General features: G+C 39.6%; 1 protein-coding gene across 1 annotated transcript in view; it reads right to left on the bottom strand.

The window, feature by feature from the left end:
* gjc2 (gap junction protein gamma 2) overlaps positions 1–15,474 on the bottom strand; it is a 31,206-nt gene extending 15,732 nt beyond the window's left edge. Inside the window, exon 1 of the mRNA XM_022665478.2 lies at positions 15,319–15,474. The gene's annotated coding sequence lies outside the window, so the exon portion shown is untranslated. The remainder of the gene's footprint in view (positions 1–15,318) is intronic.
* Between the last annotated feature and the right edge of the window lie 7,144 nt (positions 15,475–22,618).

Genomic DNA, 22,618 nt, shown 5'->3' with positions numbered 1-22,618 from the left:
TTTTTTTACACAACGGTCATTCAAAGTGCTTTACAAATTAGAAAATACAAAGAGAAGTCAAATTTCAAAAACATGTAAAAGACTAACAATAAAAACTGAAACAAAAAATAAAGAATAAAGCATGAATGATTCAAACATAATTAAAACAAAGAAATGTCAAGTTAAAAACATATAAAAGAACAACAACGAATTGGAGATAAAATAAAATAAGAATAAATCATGAATGAGTCATACATGATTAAAAAAATTACAGCAGATCAATTTAGATTCCAATTGACCTGATCTCTATGTTTTAGGACTTTGGGAGGAAACCCACACAGACAGATACAGGGAGAACATGGAAACTCCACCCAGACAGGGACTTGAACCCAAGACCCCAGTTGCTGGGAGGTGAACGTGCTAACCAAAAAGCCACTGAGCCGCCCAAGTTATCGACAGCCCACCTGTCCACCTGTCCTGACACTGATGGAAGTTTGGTCGCCAGGGTCTCCTGCTACCTGCCACAGGTGTGCCTACAGAGTGTTATTAAGGTGAAACCTCTTATGTCCCTGGAGGTGGGATTATTGAAGGAATGTCTTCAGTTCCTTCAGTTACAGAACAGCACTTTTACTTTTACACTGTTGCTCTCAATTTAGATTCCCTGATGATCCACGGTTTTGCTCAATGCAACCAAGTCCAGAAACACTGCTGTGTGGTGGAGTCAGTCAGGTGCAGGTCCAGTGCTGAAGCTGACTCTGGATCAGTGGTATTTAGTGTTATTTTAAAGTGACGGTGTGACGGTCTGCTGTCATCTCCTCGTCTGCTCAGTGTCTCGGCGAGGTCTGGACGAGTCGGGAACAGAGAAGCTCCTGCTAAACCCCTGTCAGCGTCAGCGCTGCGACTCGTCACACTGTCAACCAGCACTGTTTACATCACTTCCTGAGAAGCTGCTCAGCTGCTCAGGTTAAGAACCTGGGCTTCCGCTGGCTCTGACAGTACCGGTAACTCCTCAGGCTGATCCGCGGGTCAGAACCACTCAGCGGACCGGGATTTATCTCCGTCTGAGTGGCTGAGGGCTGATCCACTCGAGCTTGGACATTATCTCAGGAAAACCTTCCTCCTGCCTCACAGCACCGAGTTCATCACTCTATTATTACTCTAATATACAGGAACACTTCAGCTTCAGCAGACGCGCCTCCGTAACACTTACCTCCTGAGATAAAGTTTGTAATTAATTGACTTCTCATAATGACCCTATTAAGAGTGATGGAAAACCCCTAAACTCATGTGGGACAAGTTTGAGTGATGGAACCCCCTTGTTCACTTTTGGGATGAGTTTAGAAGTTTAGAAGAATGAAGCTCCATTTGACATTTTAGGAATGAGTTGGAAGCATGGAACTCCACTCTTCTTCTTTAGGATAGGTTGGGGTTATGGGACTTTATTCAATTATTATTTGAGATAAGTGACATTGTTAAATCTTCATTGAACATCTTTTTCGGATTGGAATGAGTGATGAAACTCCACTAAACTCCTTTGAGAAAAGTTGGAGTAATGGGGCGCCATTGTGTTCTTTGGGATACGTTTGAGTGATGGAACCACACATGAACTCTGTTGTGATGAGTTGGAGTGATGGGACTCAACTGAACTCATTTGAAATAAGTATATAAAATTATAAGTTGGAGTGGTGATCTCTTTTAAACTCCACTGAATTGAGTTGGAGTGATTGGACTCTATTTAACTATTTCAGAATAAGTAGTTTAACTCTTATTTGTTAGTAGTTGAAATGACTGGTTGAAGAGAACATGATGCCAAGATGCATAAAAAAAACTGTGATTAAAAAACAGGGTCACTAAATATTGATTTCTGAACTCCTAAAACTTAATGAATATGAATAAATAACCTATAAATAAACAAATCAGAGAAACTGATTCAGAAACTGAAGTGCTCTGTTATTTTTTGCCAGAGCTGTATATATAGTTAGAGTACGCTGTATTTTGACAGTAGATTAGAACATTACAGTATTCACCTAAAATAAAGTTCTGATAAACATCAAACATTCATTTTTAACCCAAACTATACAATAAAATCCATCATATCCAGACTCATCTCCATGTGTTTGCTAAAGATGATCAGGAATCTCAGCAACTCAGAAACTTCAATGTCACCACGGTTTATTCCACAGCAAAATATCTTACATAACTCCTCTTTTAATTTATTCCACTCCTGGCATCTCCACAGTAGATGTTGGCTTTGTGTCCAGAGGGACGCCCCCCCGATCACGCCTTTTCCGTGGAAGGCATGGAGCCATGAGATCGCTGAGTGTTCACTGAGCCGAAACCGACCCACCGACCGAGGGGAAGATCCTAGGCCTGAGCGGTTCTGCTGAGCAGCCCACCCACCCAGCTGGGCCTCCAGAACCTCCTGAGGCTCCTCACGCCTCCAGCCCTGCTGGATCACGCTAGAGTTTAAAACTCTGATCTGCTGGAGCTCCAGAACATTCATTACACGGCCAAAACTATCTAGACACCACAGTATAATCCCAACATTCATCTGATTCATATTGTTCCTAACAACCACTTGTAGTGGTTACATCATAGCAATCACCTGGGATACCATAGCATAGGTTGCTATGGTAACCCAGGTAGTTACTATAGCTTGGCTAGGTGGTTGTTTTGGTATCCCAGGTGATTAATATGGCTTTGCTAAGTGGTTAATATAGTATACCAAGTAATTGATATGGCTTGACTAGGTGGTTCTTAAGCCACAGCAATCACCTGCTATACCAATACAACCATCTAGCCAAGCCTTAGGAATCACTTGGTATACCAAAACAACCACCTAGCCAAGCTAAAGCAACTACCTGGGATAACATAGCAACCACCTAGCAAAGCCATAGCAATCACCTGGGATATCATAGCAACCCCCTAGCAACACCTTGGCAACCAACAGCTATACCTTAGCAATACCTAAACAACCACCTAGCAACACAGAGAACAAATTCACTCTCACTTTGACCTGCACTCGTTTATTTCTTATTTTGTTTCCAATTTATCATCAAATGTTTTCGCCAAACTCTAGTCCACAGCCATACTGACCTGCACACATCTATTTATCGTTTTTCATCCCTTGTTCTTCTTTTATTAACTTTTAACAAGATCTACACAGTAAATGTGCCAGTGATTTAACAGTGACAGTGTTGATTTAATATTGCCAAATTTACTGTGTAGCAACCTCTTGGAATACACCTCAAACCACACAGTAAACACCAACCCCTTTTACAGCAACATCTTAGCAACCAACAACAATACCTTAGCAAAATCTGGCAACATCTTAGCAACAGCCTAGAAACACCATAGCAAAAACCTGAGAAGACCTTCGGAATTGCTTAGCAACAACTTAGCAACAACCTAAGAAGACCTTAGGAACTGCTTAGCAATACCTTAGCAACAACCTAAGGAGACCTTAAAAAATGCTTAGCAACACCTTAGCAACAACTTAAGAAGACCTTAGGAATTGTTTAGCAACACCTTTGCCAATCAACCTGTTACCAAAGCTACTGCATCGCAACACCCCAGCAACCTTCGGGGAATGCACTTTTACATACTTTTAGTGTGAGAATGTTTGAGAATCATTATAAAGTGTTTTATCTCCGGTGTTTATGGTGTAAACAGGTGACGAGCGGCATACGGACAGACCCGTTTAAGTTTTATTCTGTTTGCTGCAATGATGCAACCGCTCAGGACGGTGGTCTGCACAGCACACCAGCTGACCCTCGCCCTCGCCAGCATCGTCTCTGCGGATCTTCTGCAGAACATAAGCTGAAGGGGCATGGGTTGGGCATGGCCGGCCGGCCGGATTTATGTAAGAGACTGGGCAGCACCACGTGACTGCGGTTTGCCCCGCAGAGCGAGAGTGACACAAGACACCGAGCGAGAAAAGAACATAAAGAAATAAATAACCAAGTAAATCAGTAAATAAATAAACAAACCGGCAGCCAAACAACTCCAAAGGCCTTCTGCATCCAGCGCAGAGCACAGAGTGTTCGGATACACTGATATAACCCCGCCTCCCTCCTCGCGCCCGCCGCACTGGGCCTGTCCCACAGGCTGCCTGGCAGTGGCGGCCGTCGCGTCTCGTTTGGTCATTTCTGAGTCTGATATCTCCTCTCTCCCTCCACTCGGCCCCGGGCCGCCGCCCCGCCGAGCGCTGACGAGAACCGCGGTCCACTGAAGCGACTGCGGCCAGGAGCCCTGAGCACCACGTCCAGCAGACCCCGAGAAGATCCCTCAGCACGGCTCACGTCTTCCACAGCGCACAAGGACAAGTCCGGGAACAGGAACAGCCAAAAAACCCCAAATTTCAGCTCAAACCCACTTAACCCTTCACACGTCTACAGTCTCTCTCAATTACTTTCACACATTTCCTAAAAATAACCTTATATTATCAAATACTTTACTTTTTTATTTAACTCAGCAAGTCCCAACTGGTGCACATTAGCAAATCATTTAAAACACTGAAACTTCATGTAGCTTCAGATTCAGTAGAATGTAGAGAGACTCATGGGATGAAAAGCAGCTCAAATCCATCCAAGCCTCACATCACCAAATACAGCAATGCAGACAAGTGAATACAAGACAATATACTGTATGTTGCTGTGGTCTTGTTAAGACAGAGGGGTTGGATGATAAGGTGTTACATGGTGATTGCTAAAGTGTTGCTGTGCTGATAAGAATAGTCTCTACGGTGTTTCTAAAATTTAGCTTATAGACTTATATAGGCACCCAAGGATGCTTGCATTTACATTCTACACATAATCATTTACACTCAATCAACCAACAGACATGAGTGAGAAGCGACAGGTATATCTGGATATAACCATATAACCTGGATATAATAGAAACTTTGCATAATGCAAGATGCATTATTTAAAGTAAAAGTTTGTGAAATTAAAGTGGGATTTAGAACATTGACCTCTTTTCCACTGAAGGTCCAAACGGTTCTGAGCTCATTTTTCTCATTTATCCATACAGTGTATTAAACTCACTCGCTGACCGTAAACCCTCAGGTCATGCTGTTGTATTAAAGTGTGCAGGATGTGAGCACTGAGGGCTGGGTGTGTGACAGGTTTATATCTATGGATTACAGGAAAGTATAAATACTGAGTTTAAGAACAGGAAGCACTGCTTCAATTTCAGTCTAAAAGCTCAGCCTGGAGTTTCTGTTCCCTCAACTGAAGAGTCTAACAGTATAAATAAGATTAAATAAGATAACCAGACTCTTGATTTCTCAATATTAATATACACTAACATTATAATATTAGAGTGAAAGAATAAGTTTATTGTGTTAAACTTTACTGTAACTAAAAAGAGGCTATAGTTTAGTTTAGACCCTGTTGGTTCCTCTCTTGGATATAAGATGAGATTGAGAGGGTTGGGTTTGGAGGTTCTACAGGTTCTGTATGGATCCTGCAGCACATTTACCCACAGATGTTGCTACAGCTGGGCCTGTAGATCCTGTAGCTCTACACTCGTAGGTTGAAGCTGAAGCTGAGTCCCAGCTGCTCCATAAATGCTGGATTGGTGATAAATCTGGAGATCTGCAGGAAGAGGAAGTGCTGCAATCTGGTGGAGACTGTGTTCCTGGGAAACCCTTGCTGTGTGTGGGTGAACATTATCCTGCTGACAAATGCTGCTGCTATCAGCTGGAAGTTCTGCAACAACATGTATCTGCAGGATATTACGCACAGATCACTGAGATCACTGTTAGTGTTCCTCCTATCACTACTAGGGGTGACCAACTGTCACTGTATAAAATGCTCCTCAGATCATGAATCACACCAGCAGTTTACAGTGTGAACTCTTCAGTCCACACCAGCAGTTTACAGTGTGAACTCTTCAGTCCACACCAGCAGTTTACAGTGTGAACTCTTCGGTCCACATCAAAGGCAGGATTGAAGCACTCACCACAAGACTCCATAGAACCTGGATTCATCGCTAAAGATGAGATGGTTCCTGTCCATAGCAGTCAAGGTTTCTTGTTCATTTACAACACCACTGCAAACAAGGGTGATGGTGGCTGACTGATGAATTAACTAGATGATGGGCAATTCGTCAAAATTGGGTAGTGTACTTCATGGTGAGAGATCATTCACTGCTAGACATGCTTCTATAACACACTCAAATACAGTTTACCCAGATTACAGATTTTGAGAAGGACACAACATCAGACCTGTTATCATTTACATTTAGTATGTGCCTGATCTTACTTACCGGTGAACAATAAAATAATTCCAGAATGTGAGAAGTGTTATACTCTATATCCAGCCTTTCCTCATGACGTTCACAGCAGACTGAGATTGATGAGCTCATGAAGGTGTTTTGATTTGGGATCTGATCCAGAATCTAAACATTCAGGCCTGGAAAAGAGGGATTAAAATATTTTCCACAGAAAGACCTTCCCTAAAGGACATGCTGCAGATCCTGATCTTTACTGGTACTGACACAGTAACCTTCTGTTCCAGCCTGTAGATCTTACTATCTGCTTCTAAACGCAGGAGATAACTCATCATCTTTTTTCAGATTCAGCCTAGCTTACCCCTGCGAGCAGTGCTAGAACTGACCCACCGGCACTCCAGCCGGCACCTCAAACACCTCTTACACCCATCTGACCCCACCACACTCACACTGCGAAACCCGGCACTCCACCCAGCACCTCAAACACTTCTTACACCTATCAGCCCTGCTGACCTAACACCACATCTCCGTCACACTGTGTTACCTGGCACTCCACCTGGCACTTCAAACACTCCTTACACGCATTAGTCCTTCTGACACAACACCCCAACACCTGCGATACCCGGCACTTCACCCGGCATTCCACCCAGCACTTGACCCAGCATCTTAAAAACTTCTTACAACCATCTGACCCACCAGCCTCACACTGCAATACCCGGCACTCGACCCGGCACTTCAAACACGTCTTACACCCATCAGCTTATGCTGACCCAACACTCACCACTCTCACACAGTGTTATCCGGCATTCCACCCGGCACTCTGCCTGGTGATCCACCAGCAGCTTCATATATATCCTCACCAAAATAAAATTACTCTTAAACAAGCCTCTAAATTAAAATCACTGTTAACACATTTAACAAAACACTGCTACCATAAAACTGCTATTATATTAGAGTCTATTAATCAGATCTTGATATGAAGTATTCTGTAAATTGTAAATTACAGAGTATACACTTTTAAAACTCTCAATAACTATCTACTAACAATTATTTATTATCCACTATGAATTATTTTATACACTCCGACTCATTGAGTATCGACTACAAATGATTTACAAATGATTCTATCTTATTATTAGGAATTATTTTGTATGAACTTACAATTATTTCATATCTACATTGATTATTCATGATATAATTTGAATTATTTAATGTCTACTATGAACAAATGTTTGGCATCCACTATGTATTATTCTGCAATTCTTATAATATAAAGTACTCAGTATGGGCCAATTATTTAGTAATTATTAGTATCCACTTTAAATCCTCCAGCTTCTCTGTGATTTAATCAGCAACTGTTGCAACAAGAGGAATGGATGTTGCAGTAGGGTTTGAGTTTTTTTTTGGCATGCAATCAGCACACACACACACACACACACACACATATATTTATATATATATATGAGCACACACTTCAGAAGAGAGCTGGAAGTCCTTATTCCTCAGCATGATCCTGTCAAAACCACCAATGTCACGCGAGGGCCGAGGCGAGCCCCCCGGAGTCCTCTCGCGTCGCGGGTCATGTGGGCTGGCAGAGTGAGAGAGAGAGAAAGAGAGAGAGAGACAGAGAGAAAGAAAGAGAGAGACAGAGAGAGAGAGGCGGTTCAGTGGCAGCCTGCCGTGTATGGAGTGGGTTGAGCTCAGTTCACTCGGGCTCCAGGCTCCAGCCCTGTAGACCCCACAGTGCTGATACTCATCATCTCCAACATCCCACAATGCACTGAGGAGCTGCCAGAGGAGCATCTTCACCTCGGCTCAAGATTACCACTGTCCACAGAGAAAACCCTGAGCAGATACCCAGATACACGACACAGACAAAAGTATTCACTCCTCCATCCAGATCACTGATCTCAGGTGTTTCTGAATCTCCTCCGTCTTCACAGGTGTTTAATAATAAAAGCAGCAGCTCATTCTGCAGACGCTTCTACAAACATTAAAGTTCACTAACTTTCTGAAGAATCACTACACCAATCACTACACACCTCCAAACTTCATGTAGCTTCAGATTAGATCAACAACAGTTGAGAGACTGTAGAGAAACTCATGTAATGGAGAGTTTCTCCATCTGGCAATCCGATGGTGACTCTGTGTTTGGCGATTGTCAGAAGAACGATACTGAAGTGTAAAGTTAGGTAGAGGGGGGATTATGTGCAGGCTTATTTATCAGTAGTCTCCAGTTAAAGGAGCTCTTAATATTTACGGAGACTTACAAATTCCGGACAATTTCAATCACCCAACTTTGTGAGAACAGTTTGTAGACGTTTCCTTTCTGAACAAAGCAATCTCCATAAATGAGCTTTGGTTGAGTTTGGTGTGGAGGAACTTGACTGGTCTGCATAGCGTCCTGACCTCAACCTGATAGAACACCTTTAGGATAAATTAGAATGGAGAGTGCTCGAATTTCCATAAACACACCCCTAAACCTTGTGGATAGTCTTCCCAGAAGAGCTAAAGATGTTATAGATATAAAGTGTGGACCAACTTCATATTAACCCCTGTAGATTAAGAATGGGAGGTACCTTAATTTTAAGTGAGGAGGCAGATTATTGAATACTTTTAGTAGTATAGTGTTTTTCCTTTCTCAGCCCTGATTCTCCACCAATTTTTCAATAAAACCCAGAATAAAGGGTTAAAATATTTACTGTCAGTAATCCCATAAACATCACGTAACATTAACGTGAACTTTATAGTCCATTTACTGCAAAACTTTGTGTTTTATCAATAATCTGATCAAGGTGTAAACATGAACTCTAAATTATGTTTATATTTAGTCTTGCTGTTTCTGTGAAGCTCAGTTTTCAGTGTGACATTTACTGAAGCCTCAGTTTTGATCCACTAGGTGGCTCCAATACTCCACATTACTCAGTCCCTTATCCTGAGCCATTAGATTAAATTCAGAAATACTAAACTGTTTTATAGTAAAAACTGAATAATTCATACTGCACATTTAATCAATCATAGTGTATACTGAATTTGTTGTCAGACACGAAATAATTCAAAGTGGTTACTTAATTTTTTAAGTCGATACTGAAAAATTCATAGTGGGTACTAAAAAATCATAGTGGGTACTAAAAAATCATAGTGGGTACTAAAAAATCATAGTGGGTACTTTATAGTTTTTAGTGGATACTGACAATTCTTTGTAGACACTGAATAATTCATAGTGGGTACGGAATCATATTTTATTGGATACTAAAAATTCATAGTAGGTACTTATTAATTTTTAGGGGGTACTGAACAATTCATTTTGGATACTGATACATTTTTAATAGATACTGAAAACTCATAGTGGGTACTGAATAATTTTTGTGCATACTGAAAAAATCACAGTAGGCACTGAAAAATTCACAAGGGGGAAGAAACAAAATCATAGTGGGTACTTAATATTTTAATGGGTACTGAAGAATTCATAGTGGGTACTGAATTATTTAAAATGAGTATTGAATAATTCAGAGAAGATTCATAATAATTCATACTGTATTCTGAATAATCCATGGTGGAATTTTAATTCATATTAGATACTGAATAATTTGTAGTGTATACTGAATAATACATATTAGTTTTTTCAATGATTAATAGTAAATACTGAATAATTCATACTAGATATTGAATGTGTTTTTTACTGAATAATTAGCTACATTTTATTTGTGTATGTTTATTTATTTCTTTTAATAAACGTTTCAATTGAATAAAAAATAAATTATTTAATGAATAACAGAATAACAATACTCTGACCATTTTCCTTTTATTTTCTCTATTTGTTTTACATTGAAATCATCTGAAATGTGTTTATATTTAGTCTTATGTTTTTGAGAAGCTCAGTTTTTAGTGTGAGATTTACTGAATCTTCAGTTTTGATCCACTAGGTGTCTCTCATACTACATTTACCTCACCCTGAATTAATCTCAGAGACTCAGATCTGTGTCTGTTGGCAGATTTACTCTGTTTTACCTGAGAAAATGAAAACATATCTGCTCTGTTTGATTCTGCTTTCTTCTGTTGGTTCTGGATTTGTGTGCTTGTTGATTTTGAAGCTGAAAGTTTTCAGATGTTTTTAAAGTAAATATCCTAAAGGCAGGAATTCATTCCTGCTGAGAAATAAACAGAATAATATCAGAACAAAACACAAACCCAGCCTTTTCTCTTCTTACCTGAGAGTAACATTAATATACTTTACTGGAACAAGACCTGAACACACTTAACCCCCGCCCCTGTACAACTTCTATCCTTTCCTGGAGCGGCCCTGATGAGTGCCAGTTTCACCATTATAACACTTTCATTTTTTTCTTAAAGTATTTTTTTCTTTATTTAGTTGAGTAGTTGTTTCTTCTCATAATAAAATTCAAGTAATTAACTCTTGATGAGTTCAGCACAGCTGTTAACTGAAATATATATATATATATATATATATATATATATATATATTCTGATTATAGTAATAATCTGGTCTAGTAATAATCTACACATTTAGAACATTTAAAAATAATAAAAAAAAACTGTCACAAATTCCACTAATTAACTGAAAGCCAAGATTCACCTGAGAACAGTTTCAATCATTTAGGGTAAATTACCAACATGTACCAAAAAAAAATATTCAAAGAAATGTACAAATTATGCCTGAGAGATTATGACAACATATTTAGCATTTTTGCATGTAATGACCTAAAGCCTAAATGTTTTGGAGGGAAAGTCAATTCAACAGATAATCAGCACATCACATTTTTATAAGCATGACATAAGCAATGGATAATGCAAAAAAACAGCTGACAAAATTGTACCTGACCATTTGCATAAATGACAAATGCATTTGCAATATGAGAAACACAATTGTGATGAGCACAAGTGAAGTGGATAATACCAGATACTGGATAATTCATAGTGGATACTAAGTAATGTATATTATTCCATAAAAATACTGATATTGAACAATGAATACCAGATACTGGGTAATTCATAGTGGATACTGAGTAATAATTGTACTGTGGTTTAACTGTAGCTGTACAGCTGTAAGGTTGGGTGGGGGGGGGTTATTAGAGGGTAGTGTACCTGTATCAAAGTTCACCTGCAGTAAACATGTGGAGGGTGATGACCCAGTCTGCTCCAGTTCAGTTACTGGGTGAAGGTCACTGGTTTTGGGTTATTGTGTTCAGTTCCTGCTGACGCAACTCCAAACCCAGTTTCATCACTTCCATCAGCAACTCAACTGAATTTACATTTACAGCCCTATTTCTGCATAATAAATATGATCTAAATATAATAAATGATCTAAAACATCATTCGGTTTTCAAACAAGTCCTAAAAGTAGATAAAGAGAACCCAGTTAAACAAATGAGATAAAAATATTACACTTGCTTATTTATTTACTTACTAAAAAATACCCAATATTACATATTTATGAGGTTAAAGTATGAGAAAGTTTGTTTTCAGTATCTGGTGTGATTTTTCTAAACGGTATCTGTAGATCAGTCCTGAACTCCGGCCTGGAGGAACTTCTTCAGCTCATTCCTCCGTACAGATCAGCTTCAACTCTGGGATGTTGGTGGGTAACGGGGTTTCCTCACATTAACTAAGCACTAGTTAACTAATTAACTAGTCATTTCAGCTCCGCCCACAACATTTCTACTGGATTAAGATCAGTGCTTTGACTTGGCCCTGTTCCAAAACATTAACTTTATTCTTTGGTAGAACAACTTGTGTGATTTGGGTCGTTGTCCTGCTGCATGACCCACCTTCTCTTCAGATTCAGTTCATGAACAGATGCCCTGATATTTTCCTTTAGAATTCTCTGATATAATTCAGAATTTATTGTTCCATCAATGAAGGCAGGCAGTCAAAGCTCAAACCATGACACTACCACCACCATGTTTCACAGATGGGATAAAGGTTCTTATGCTGGAATACAGTGTTTTTCTTTCTCCAAACATTCTTTAAGACCTTCATTTAAACCAAAAAGTTCTATTTTGGTCTGATCCATCCACAAAACATTCTTTCCACATGGTCTTTAGCAAACAGCAGACGAACAGCGACAGTTACCATTTTGGTTTGTTTAACAATTTTAAGTTCATTCTTCCCAGTTTTTCAGTCACAGGCATTTTTTTTAAGTTGATCACCGACAAAAACTCTGCTTAATGGGAAATCGGGGATCTCTTGGCGTTTGTACAGTTGCGTAGCGTCAACTACTGAAAAACGCCTGCAGAGCCATTACTGACTGATGACGCTTTGCAAATATATGGCATGATAAATATCTGACTCAGTCGGCGACTGGGAGTCAGGAGCAGCAGCTACATACAGCCAATGGGATCACAGGAAGAGAGAATCGCAGGTCCAAAACACACCAGAGCTGTTTTTATAGAGTCTGATCTCTTTCTGTCCCCCTGTTATATCAGTAAATTACTGTTAAACTCTAGAGGGAGCCGGCGAGTGAGTTCTCTATGAATGGAGTGAATGGAGCTAAATCTACTTGTTCTGAGTATTTCTTTAATTTTAGAATAGTAGAATAATATATTTCACAAAAAAAGAAAAGAAAGTGTTTCTGTATATTTCAGTTTATCTACAGAAAGCTAATCAGACATTAATTAACTCTAAACTATTTTGCTCAGTTGCTTCATATGAACTCGTTCATGTTGGACTCACTTTAAGTGCGTATTCTCCTCTATAGAGATTTTGTGGTTTGGCATCACTAGTTTTTATGTGTTTAGTTCTGGTGAGTTCTCATGATAAACGTGTTTCTGCAGAGCTGGGAGGTGAGTGTGTGATTTCCCACAGTGAGAAATTGTGTAATTGTCGCTGATCAATCAGTCATGTAGTGTGAAAATCTCAACTACTGAAGGTTTCACAATTACAACACAACCAAAGTCACTATTCATTTACAGGAATAAAAAAGGAATAAAAACACTGAATGAAACTTTTGACTGGTTCTGTAATTTTTTTTTACCAGTTCTCAGTATCACCCTCACTATAATTTGACCTCAGGTGTAGAGTCAGGTGCACGTAGGTGTGCTGCTACTTCTGGTGACCTTTGCTCTGTAGACCAATCCATTGATGTAGTCACCATTCAACACCAACACGGCCTTATCTCATTCAGACACTTCTGAGGGATCATTGACCCAAACTCTGATCTGTATCAGGTTTCAGCAGAAGATATGGAAGCTTTCAAAAGAACACTGTGCTCTTTTACTTTCTGGTTGTTTTTACCAAACCTAACGCTGAGGAGGGTCTGACTGAGGGTATCTGAGGGTATCTGAGGGTATCTGAGGGTATCTGAGGGTGGGTCTGTTTTAACCCTGGGTCATAATGTTGTTTTTTAGTTTTGGCAGTGACACAGTTTAACCCTGATCCGACTGTTTTTCACTTCTTATCTGTTAGCTTTGTAGCTTCAATCCCCAAGGTGCGTCGTGAGGCTTATCGCTATCTTACACCCCACCAACATCCCATTTTCACTCCTTCCTCCTGTCTGGTTTAAACAGCAGCAGAGCTTCTGAATATATCTACACTGATGGGCGTGGTGTTCTGGAAATGAGGTGTGTTCAGGTACATTTCTGGAGTTTTATCTTGGTAACAGAAAACACAGGAGCTCCACTGACTGAATACAACCTAGACAGACACCAACAGTCAGACGTTCATCGCTATCTCGGTAACACAGGCGCTGTGCCGAGCCGAGCGTACACCCCCACTTATTACACACACATGAACACACAGCAGCACCAGAAAGCCCAACCAGAGCCCAACACTGGTATAAACTAAACTCCTGTATCAGTATCAGTCCACTGTCTGTTCATCATCTTTACTCCAATCATCTCACAGCAGAACCACAACCAACTTCACCTTTACACCTTTACCTAAACCAAGCATTTCTACACTTACTCAATATTATAGATCATTAGAGTCAATGTTATATTGAGGTTAAATCAACGTTGAAATTGCAATATTGTTTAAATGTCTTAATTTTTTTATATTCAATAAGCTATAGACTGGGATCCCTTTTTATTCTAGGTTGCACACTAAAACACTGAATGCTAAAAAGCTTCTTCAACAGACTCTCTTTGTTGTAGTTTTTGTTCTTTTTTTACAAATAAAATCTTACTAAATTGTCTTAAAACCTTACAATAAAAATATAATGAAAAGTTACTAAAATAATCACTTTACCCACACTGAGACACTTTATCATGTTACTGCTCTTTACTCACACTTATCCATGCTGCTATAGCAAAACTGCTATTTGCAATAGATAGATAGATAGATAGATAGATGGATAGATGGATAGATGGATGGATGGATGGATAGATAGATAGATAGATAGATGGATAGATGGATAGATGGATAGATGGATGGATGGATGGATAGATAGATAGATAGATAGTCGGTATGTATAATACACAAAGTTACAAAAGATACATATTAAAATACAATAAAATAGAATGGAGGCAGTGCAGTTGAACACAATAGACAGTGAACACCAGTCGATGTGCAAAAAGTGCGAACTGATGTCAGCCATACAGATAACAGTGCAAATACCCAGTTATATAATAATCATATAAAGCAGTGCAAAATTTATGTAAGATATGTAAACAGTGAATAGTGAACACATTACTTCTGCTATTAAAATAGTGTTATAGGCATTAGCAAGACTGAGAGTGTGTCTATAGACTCTTCCTATACTTTGTGTATTTATCTTGATATCTATTTCATGGATCGATTCATCTATTTTAGCAATTGTTCTTTTTGGGTGTAAACTGGACAGTGAGATTACAATTTTATATTCATTTCATATTTTATATTACATTTTATATTTTATATTTCATTATATTAATCATTTTATATTTTATATTCATTTTATATTAATCTTTTTAATAGTATTTTTTTAAGACAAAGGCATAAAATGTGGAGTCCAAGATAAAATAACTTAAAAATCATAAATACAGCTGACATTATTTTAGCCACATTTCAGAGTTAAAGGTTGGTTATGTGCGATTTGAGAAGCTTCTAAACACTGATGGTACACCGATGGTACCCAACATCATTAACAGCATCATCAGCATCACCTACCTCTCCATCAGGGTTCAGGACGTCTCGTGGGTGTATCAGTGCAGTGGGAGTTCTCCTTCTGTGGAAGAAGATCCAGAACCTGTAACCTACAGCCCTGTGTGGATCAGGACGGAGGATCAGGACAGAGGATCAGGACAATGAGCCATTTAGCTTCAAAACCCCTCACCACCAAGTACAGGCGGTGACACTCAGGAGCCGACCGTCCGGCTAAAGGCCCCATTGTTCCGCCGAGGCGCTGCGGTTTCTCTCGTCCGGCAGCGCCGTTTGTTTCCTGCATCAATCTGACTTTTGTTTGGCTGAAGGTTTCAGTCGCCCAGCTTACTGTCTCCCTTACATCCTCCAACCCGCGCAGAAACGACAGAGCTGGCAACCCCGCCGCCGACGGCAACAGTGTAACTGAGAACCCACAGTCGATCTTTCTGATGTAGCGGTGGTGGTCTGAGAGAGTACAGTAGGGCATGCTGCTGCTGTTTCTCTTGCATCAGCAGCCGGAGTCTGAGAGAGAGAGAGAGAGAGAGAGAGAGAGAGAGAGAAAGGACAGGAGGTCATGCTGCTTCTCTTGCATCAGCAGCCGGAGTCTGAGAGAGAGAGAGAGAGAGAGAGAGAGAGAGTACAGTAGGGCATGCTGCTGCTGTTTCTCTTGCATCAGCAGCCAGAGTCTGAGAGAGAGAGAGAGAGAGAGAGAGAGAGAGTACAGTAGGTCATGCTGCTTCTCCATCAGCAGCCGGAGTCTGAGAGAGAGAGAGAGAGAGAGAGAGAGAGAGAGAGAAAGGACAGGAGGTCATGCTGCTTCTCTTGCATCAGCAGCCGGAGTCTGAGAGAGAGAGAGAGAGAGAGAGAGAGAGAGTACAGTAGGTCATGCTGCTTCTCCATCAGCAGCCGGAGTCTGAGAGAGAGAGAGAGAGAGAGAGAGAGAGAGTACAGTAGGTCATGCTGCTTCTCCATCAGCAGCCGGAGTCTGAGAGAGAGAGAGGACAGGAGGTCATGTAGGTCAAAGAAAGGATTGACTGAAGTTCAGTTCACTTATTTACTCTATGTAACAACTGAAAGTCTTGAAACCGAGTTGAAGTTACTTAAATTTATCTGAAATTAAATTTACTTAAAAAAAGCAAGAAAGTGCAGAAAGTTGCAAAACTTTTTTTAATGTAAATAAAAAAAGATTTACTCACATTTACACAGTGAGTCAATGGGACCGAAATTGTTTGGGCAGAGGGCCATGTAGATCTGAGTGTCATCTGCATAGCTGTGGTAAGATATCCCATAGTCACGCATGATTTCCTCCAGAGGAATCATATATAAATTAAATAAGAGTGGCCCAAGAATTGAACCCTGGGGTACACCACAGGTCACTAGCACAGTCTCAGACACATTATTTTCCATTTCCACAAAGTATTTCCTTCCTTGAAGGTATGAACTGAACCATTTTAGGACAGTTCCAGAAATTCCAACCCGGTTCTCAAGTCTATCTATGAGAATGTTGTGGTCAATGGTGTCAAAAGCAGCACTGAGATCCAGCAGTAGTAGAATAGACATTTTTCCTGAGTCTGTGTTTAAGCGAATGTCATTGATAACCTTAATAAGCGCAGTCTCAGTACTATGATTGGGCCGGAAACCTGACTGAAATTGGTCTAGACAGTTATTTATGGTCAGGAAGTGCATAACTTGCTTGAAGACAATTTTTTCAATTATTTTTCCAATGAATGGTAGATTAGAGATTGGTCTGTAATTGTTCAATAAGTTTGTATCTAAATTTTTCTTTTTTAAGAGAGGCTTCACAACGGCTGTTTTTAATGCATTTGGGAAAACACCTGACATGAGTGAGGTATTTACAATTTGAAGAATGTCTGCTGATATTGAGTAAAAAACATTCTTTAAAAACTTGGTTGGTAATGTATCAAGACTGCAGGTGGATGATTTGAGGTGACTCACTGTATCAATTAAAACTTCTTCATTAATAGTGCTAAACTGGCACATGTTGACTATGATGCTTTTGCATGGTTTTGGAGAGCACATGGGCTCCTTGGTGGATAGAGATGTACTGATGGCTTGTCTGATATTGTGGATTTTAGTATTAAAATCTCTCAGTTGAAACTAGCTCAGGGGTCATATATATATATAGGTGAGTTAGTTAGTCTGTCAACCACAGTGAAAAGAACTTTGCTATTGTTAATATTATTGTTAATAATGCTGGAGAAGTAGAATTGTCTAGGTTTGCACATTATTTTATTGTAATCACGCAATCTATCTTTAAAAATTTATTTGTGAATGTGAAGCTTGGTTTTACGCCATCTGCGCTCAGCCTTTCTGCATTCTCTCTTTTGGAGCTGAACTGCAGCATCATTTCTCCATGGTGCTTTCTGCTTGCATGGCATGGTTTTAACTCTAACTGGTGCAATCTCATCTAAAACTCTAGCAGTTTTTGAGTTAAAACTATCCAGCAGAGTATCTACAGAGTCTGATGGTTTGCATGGTGCAGAGCACACTTTGCTCACAAAAAGTTCAGCTGTCATGTCATTTATCTGTCTCTTCTTGTACCTAATCTGTCTGGCTTCACTGTGTATTGAAGTCCACATTTCAAAGAAGACACAGTAGTGATCTGACAGTGCAACATCCTTAATAGAGGCTGATATGTTGAGACCCTTCGAAATAACCAAATCCAGGGTGTGACCATGACAGTGTGTGCTTCCAGTCACATGCTGAGAGAGTTCAAAAGAGTAACGAGGATAACAAGGACCGAAAATTTGTTTCCAAACAGTTATTCTTTGTAGAAGATTGTAGCAGTTCTGGCAGCACAGGCGCTCTGAACCCACACAAGGAGGCATCTTGTAGATTTCGTCTTTACTACTCTACAGGAACTGTTCTGATTCCTGTGCCTATGGCTCTACTATAAAATCTCCAAAAGAAACAAGAAAAAGATAAAATATGGTAGTGCTAGTGCTAATCTAAACTTAGACTTTACTTTATTGTCCCCCACAGGGGAAATTTTTCTTGGGCTACCCAAGATTACATCCGGCTGTATTGGCAATACAATACAATCACATAAGCCTTTCAACAGACATAAAACAATATAAGACACTACAATACAATGAACATGAGCATAAAAGCCAATAAAAATATTATAATAATATAAAAAAATTAAGATTTTCATCCACATCCTTATCTGTTAGCATTAAGAAGTGTGATCGATGCAGGTACAAACGAATTTCTGTACCTTATTAGTGCTTTAAACCCTTTGGAACTCTGAATCTCCTACCTGAAGAGAGAAGCTGATACTCAGGGATCAGAGGTCTAAATAATGAGCTCAGACACTGTAGCTCGAAAATGTCTGAAAATAAAGAAAAGTATGAAAGATAGCAGAGCTAAGCAGAGAAGTGTCTGAACGGCACAGAAGCAGGAAGTGAGAGCGTCTAAATACTTCACAGAGTATTCTGTTTTGTTTAACGCTTTTATTAAGTTACTACATGATTCACTATGTGTTCCTTCATTTATTTATATCAGGATAAACTGTTTTAATAATAAACACAGAATAAACACTGAATAATCAGGTGTCCTGGTACTTTTGGTCCTGTATTTAGATTTGAGAAAAGCCGGATGAAACCTTTGTCCTGATGAATAATCAGACGATGACCTCATCAATGGATTTTACAGATCACTGGGTTCCGTTTAGTGATCAGTTATCAGTAAAGGGTTTATGGGTTGAGTCAGAGAAAGAGTTCAGCAGGTTCAGATCAGTACTGACCCGGTAAATACTGAGATCTCTGCTGCACTACGTTACTGCAGGAATTAGTAATTCAGACTATGAAGGAACACAAAAGAAATCATGTAGTAACTTAAAACAGTGTTAAACAAACCAAAATACTCTGTGAAGAAGTATTTAGATACGCTTATCTGGGGAGCTGTTTGTTAACTTGTGGTTTCTGAGGCTGGAAACTGTTGCTGCTCATCTGAAGTTCACTAAAGATCATGTTTAAAATATAGAAGACTATTTAAAGTATGTTTTGTGAACGGATCAGACCAAAATAGAACTTATTGGTTTAAATGAAGTGTTGAATATTTGGAGAAAGGAAAACGTTGCATTCGCTGTGTCTGGGCCAGGACAGCTTGCATTCATTGATGGAACAATAAATTCTGAATTATATCAGATTAGAGAAATCTAAATAAAAATATCAGAACATCTGTTCATGAACTGAATCTGAAGAGAAGGTGGGTCATGCAGCAGGACAATGACCCTAATAATACAAGCCGTTCTACCAAAGAATAAAGTTAATGTTTTGGAACAAGGCCAAGTCAAAGTTCTGATCTCAATCCAGTAGAAATGTTGTGGGCGGAGCTGAAATGATTAGTTAATGTGAGGAAACCCCGTTAACCACCAACATCATAGAGTTGAAGCTGTTCTGTACAGAGGAATGAGTTAAAGTTTCTCCAGCCCATTTTTTTAGCCATTTTTTGCATTTTAGTATTTAGATACTCTTATCTGGGGAGCTGTTTGTTAACTTGTGGTTTCTGAGGCTGGAAACTCTGATAAACTCATCCTGTACAACAGAGGAAACTCTCGCTCTTCCTTTCCTGGGGCGCTCCTGATGAGTTTTTTATTCTTTATTTAGTTGAGTAGTTGTTGCTTCTCATAATCTGGATTAGAACATTACTCAAACAGAACTATTCACTGTATACCAACTCCACAAACATCTGTACTACAGAGACCTGAGGTTTTTGAAATGTACACCCAAATTGTGTAACTAAACCAAACCACATATGTTAGCCGTTGTGTTTGTGGGGTAGTTGTGTTACAGTATGTAGCCTATTCTCAGAGCTGCAGCAGCATTTTCTCATTTATATTTACATTTAGAGTATTTATCAGGGGCGTGGCCTGGCCTGGGCTTCCGGGGCTTTAGCCCCGAATGATTTTCCAGTAGCCCCGAATCGTTTCTCGTAGCTCAGCTGTATTATTAATGAGGAGACAGACCGCAGACCGCTGTGTGCATGGAAAATCTCTTAACGCCAATCACGGAGCCAGTTCAAGGATAAAGCTCCGCCTTTCAAGAGAAAAAGCCAATCAGCTTGCTGGTTTTGTGGAGCGCGATGGGCTAGTCGGCCGCTCCCCTCCTCCACCTCACTGGGGAGGATTTTTGAGGGTTTTTTGAGTTCTTGCACCGGGTTTCAGCGCTGATGTTAAAACATATCTGGATATACGGAGATTTTTCTAAAAGAAAGGTAACTGAACTAACCATGTGATCAGATTGCTCCTGATCGCTGGTTAAAAAAACTCGTCTCTGAATCAAAACACACAGATTAAACTCGCTGTGTGCTTAATAAATTACAGCCTGTTACAGTCAGTTAGCTTAACTTTAGAATTAGCTAGCTTAGATAGGTAGTCAAGGTTTAAGGAAATAAAACTATACATGTTTAACGTGCTCTGATCTTAGTTTATGAAGTTGATCAGAGTATGTAGGAACATTTAATTAGTAATTCACAACTACCTGTTTCCATTGACAGTATTTATCTTACTTCTATTTACTGCTATCTTACTATCTACAATGTATTATCACTGTTAGTAGTAGTATTATATTTGCATAATAAGAGGTTACTTTGACCCTGCTCTAATTCAGTCAGCTCTGTACTTTTAAATTAAGAGGAGCAACTTCTCCAAACATTACAGCACGGTATTTTGGGTCGCTGACTTTTTACGTCATCGTTAGCATAGTTGTATAAAAATGTTATTTTCTAAAGCTATGAACAGATTATTAATCTTATGGATCAAATGGCAGAAAATCCGTTCATTATAGAAAAGAACACGGGTCGTGTCATAATCGAAAACGGCTTGGAAATACATTTATTATTGGTTCAAAGACACCCCGAAATGAATGGAAGTGAATGGATAGCTTTGCTCAAATGGTCCTCTCATCCCTCAGCAGCACACTTCCGGTGGCACGTTTTGGAAGTGAAAAGCTGGGGGCCTGCCTGTTTCCCTGGGGTATAAATATGACGTGACACAGAGGCCATTTATCTTCAACATGGGAAAGACAAAGGAACATACCATTCAAGTGAGGCAGATGTGTGTTGACCTTCACAAGTCAGGCAATGGCTACAAGAAAATCGCTACTCGCCTACACCTGTCCATATCTACTGTCAGAGGAATTATTAAGAAGTTTAAAACAACTGGAACAGTGGTAAACAAGCCTGGACGAGGACGCAAGTTTATTTTGCCACCACGCACAGTGAGGAGGATGATAAGAGAAATAAAAAGTTCTCCAAAGCTCACTGTTACAGAATTGCAACAAATGGTAGCTTCTTGGGGTCACAAAGTCTCCAAAACAACCATCAGGCGCTATCTACATGCCAACAAGCTGTTTGGGAGGCATGCACGGAAGAAACCATTTCTCACTCACAATCATAAACGCAAACGTTTGGAGTTTGCTAAGCGGTACTATGACTTCAACTGGGACCGTGTGCTTTGGTCAGATGAAACAAAGATAGAGCTTTTTGGCAACAAATGCTCTAAGTGGGTCTGGCGTAACACAAGAGCTGAGTATGCAGAAAAGCACCTCATGCCCACTGTGAAATACGGCGGGGGATCAGTGATGCTGTGGGCCTGTTTCTCTTCTAAAGGCCCTGGGAACCTTGTTAGGGTGCATGGCATCATGAATGCTCTAAAATACCAGGACATTTTAAAACAAAATCTGGTGGCTTCTGCCCGAAAGCTGAAGATGGGTCATCACTGGGTCTTTCAGCAAGATAATGACCCTAAACATGTGGCCAAATCTACACAGAAATGGTTCACCGCACACAGAATCAAGCTCCTCCCATGGCCATCTCAGTCCCCAGACCTCAACCCCATTGAAAACCTGTGGGGTGAGCTGAAGAGGAGAGTGCAGAGGAGAGGACCCAGGTCGTTGGATGATTTAGAGTAGGGGTGGGCAATATTATATCGTATACAATATATATCGTGATACAGAAATATCATGATATTAAAAATGCATATCGTGATAATAGGGCTGTTCTGTCTTAAAAGTAGTCTATTATTTACTGTGAAGCTTTAGGTGTATTTATTGTATAATTGTTTTAGTTTGCAGTTTATATGCATGCACTAAATATTCTGCATTATTATTTGCTGCATTATATTATTTTATGCTATATTATTTATTCTGAATATATATATATATATATATATATATATTCTGTTATACTATTATACTATATTCCTGAAATGAATGAATTATTTTAGTTTTCCTATATCACCAAGTATATCGTTATCGCAAAAATACCCTGAAATATCGTGATATTATTTTAGAGCCATATCGCC

This window comes from Astyanax mexicanus, chromosome 8, assembly GCF_023375975.1.
Source record: "Astyanax mexicanus isolate ESR-SI-001 chromosome 8, AstMex3_surface, whole genome shotgun sequence".
NCBI classification, from domain to species: Eukaryota; Metazoa; Chordata; class Actinopteri; order Characiformes; family Acestrorhamphidae; genus Astyanax; species Astyanax mexicanus.
Note: the sequence above shows the minus strand (reverse complement) of the source record. Positions and strands in the feature narration are given on the sequence as shown.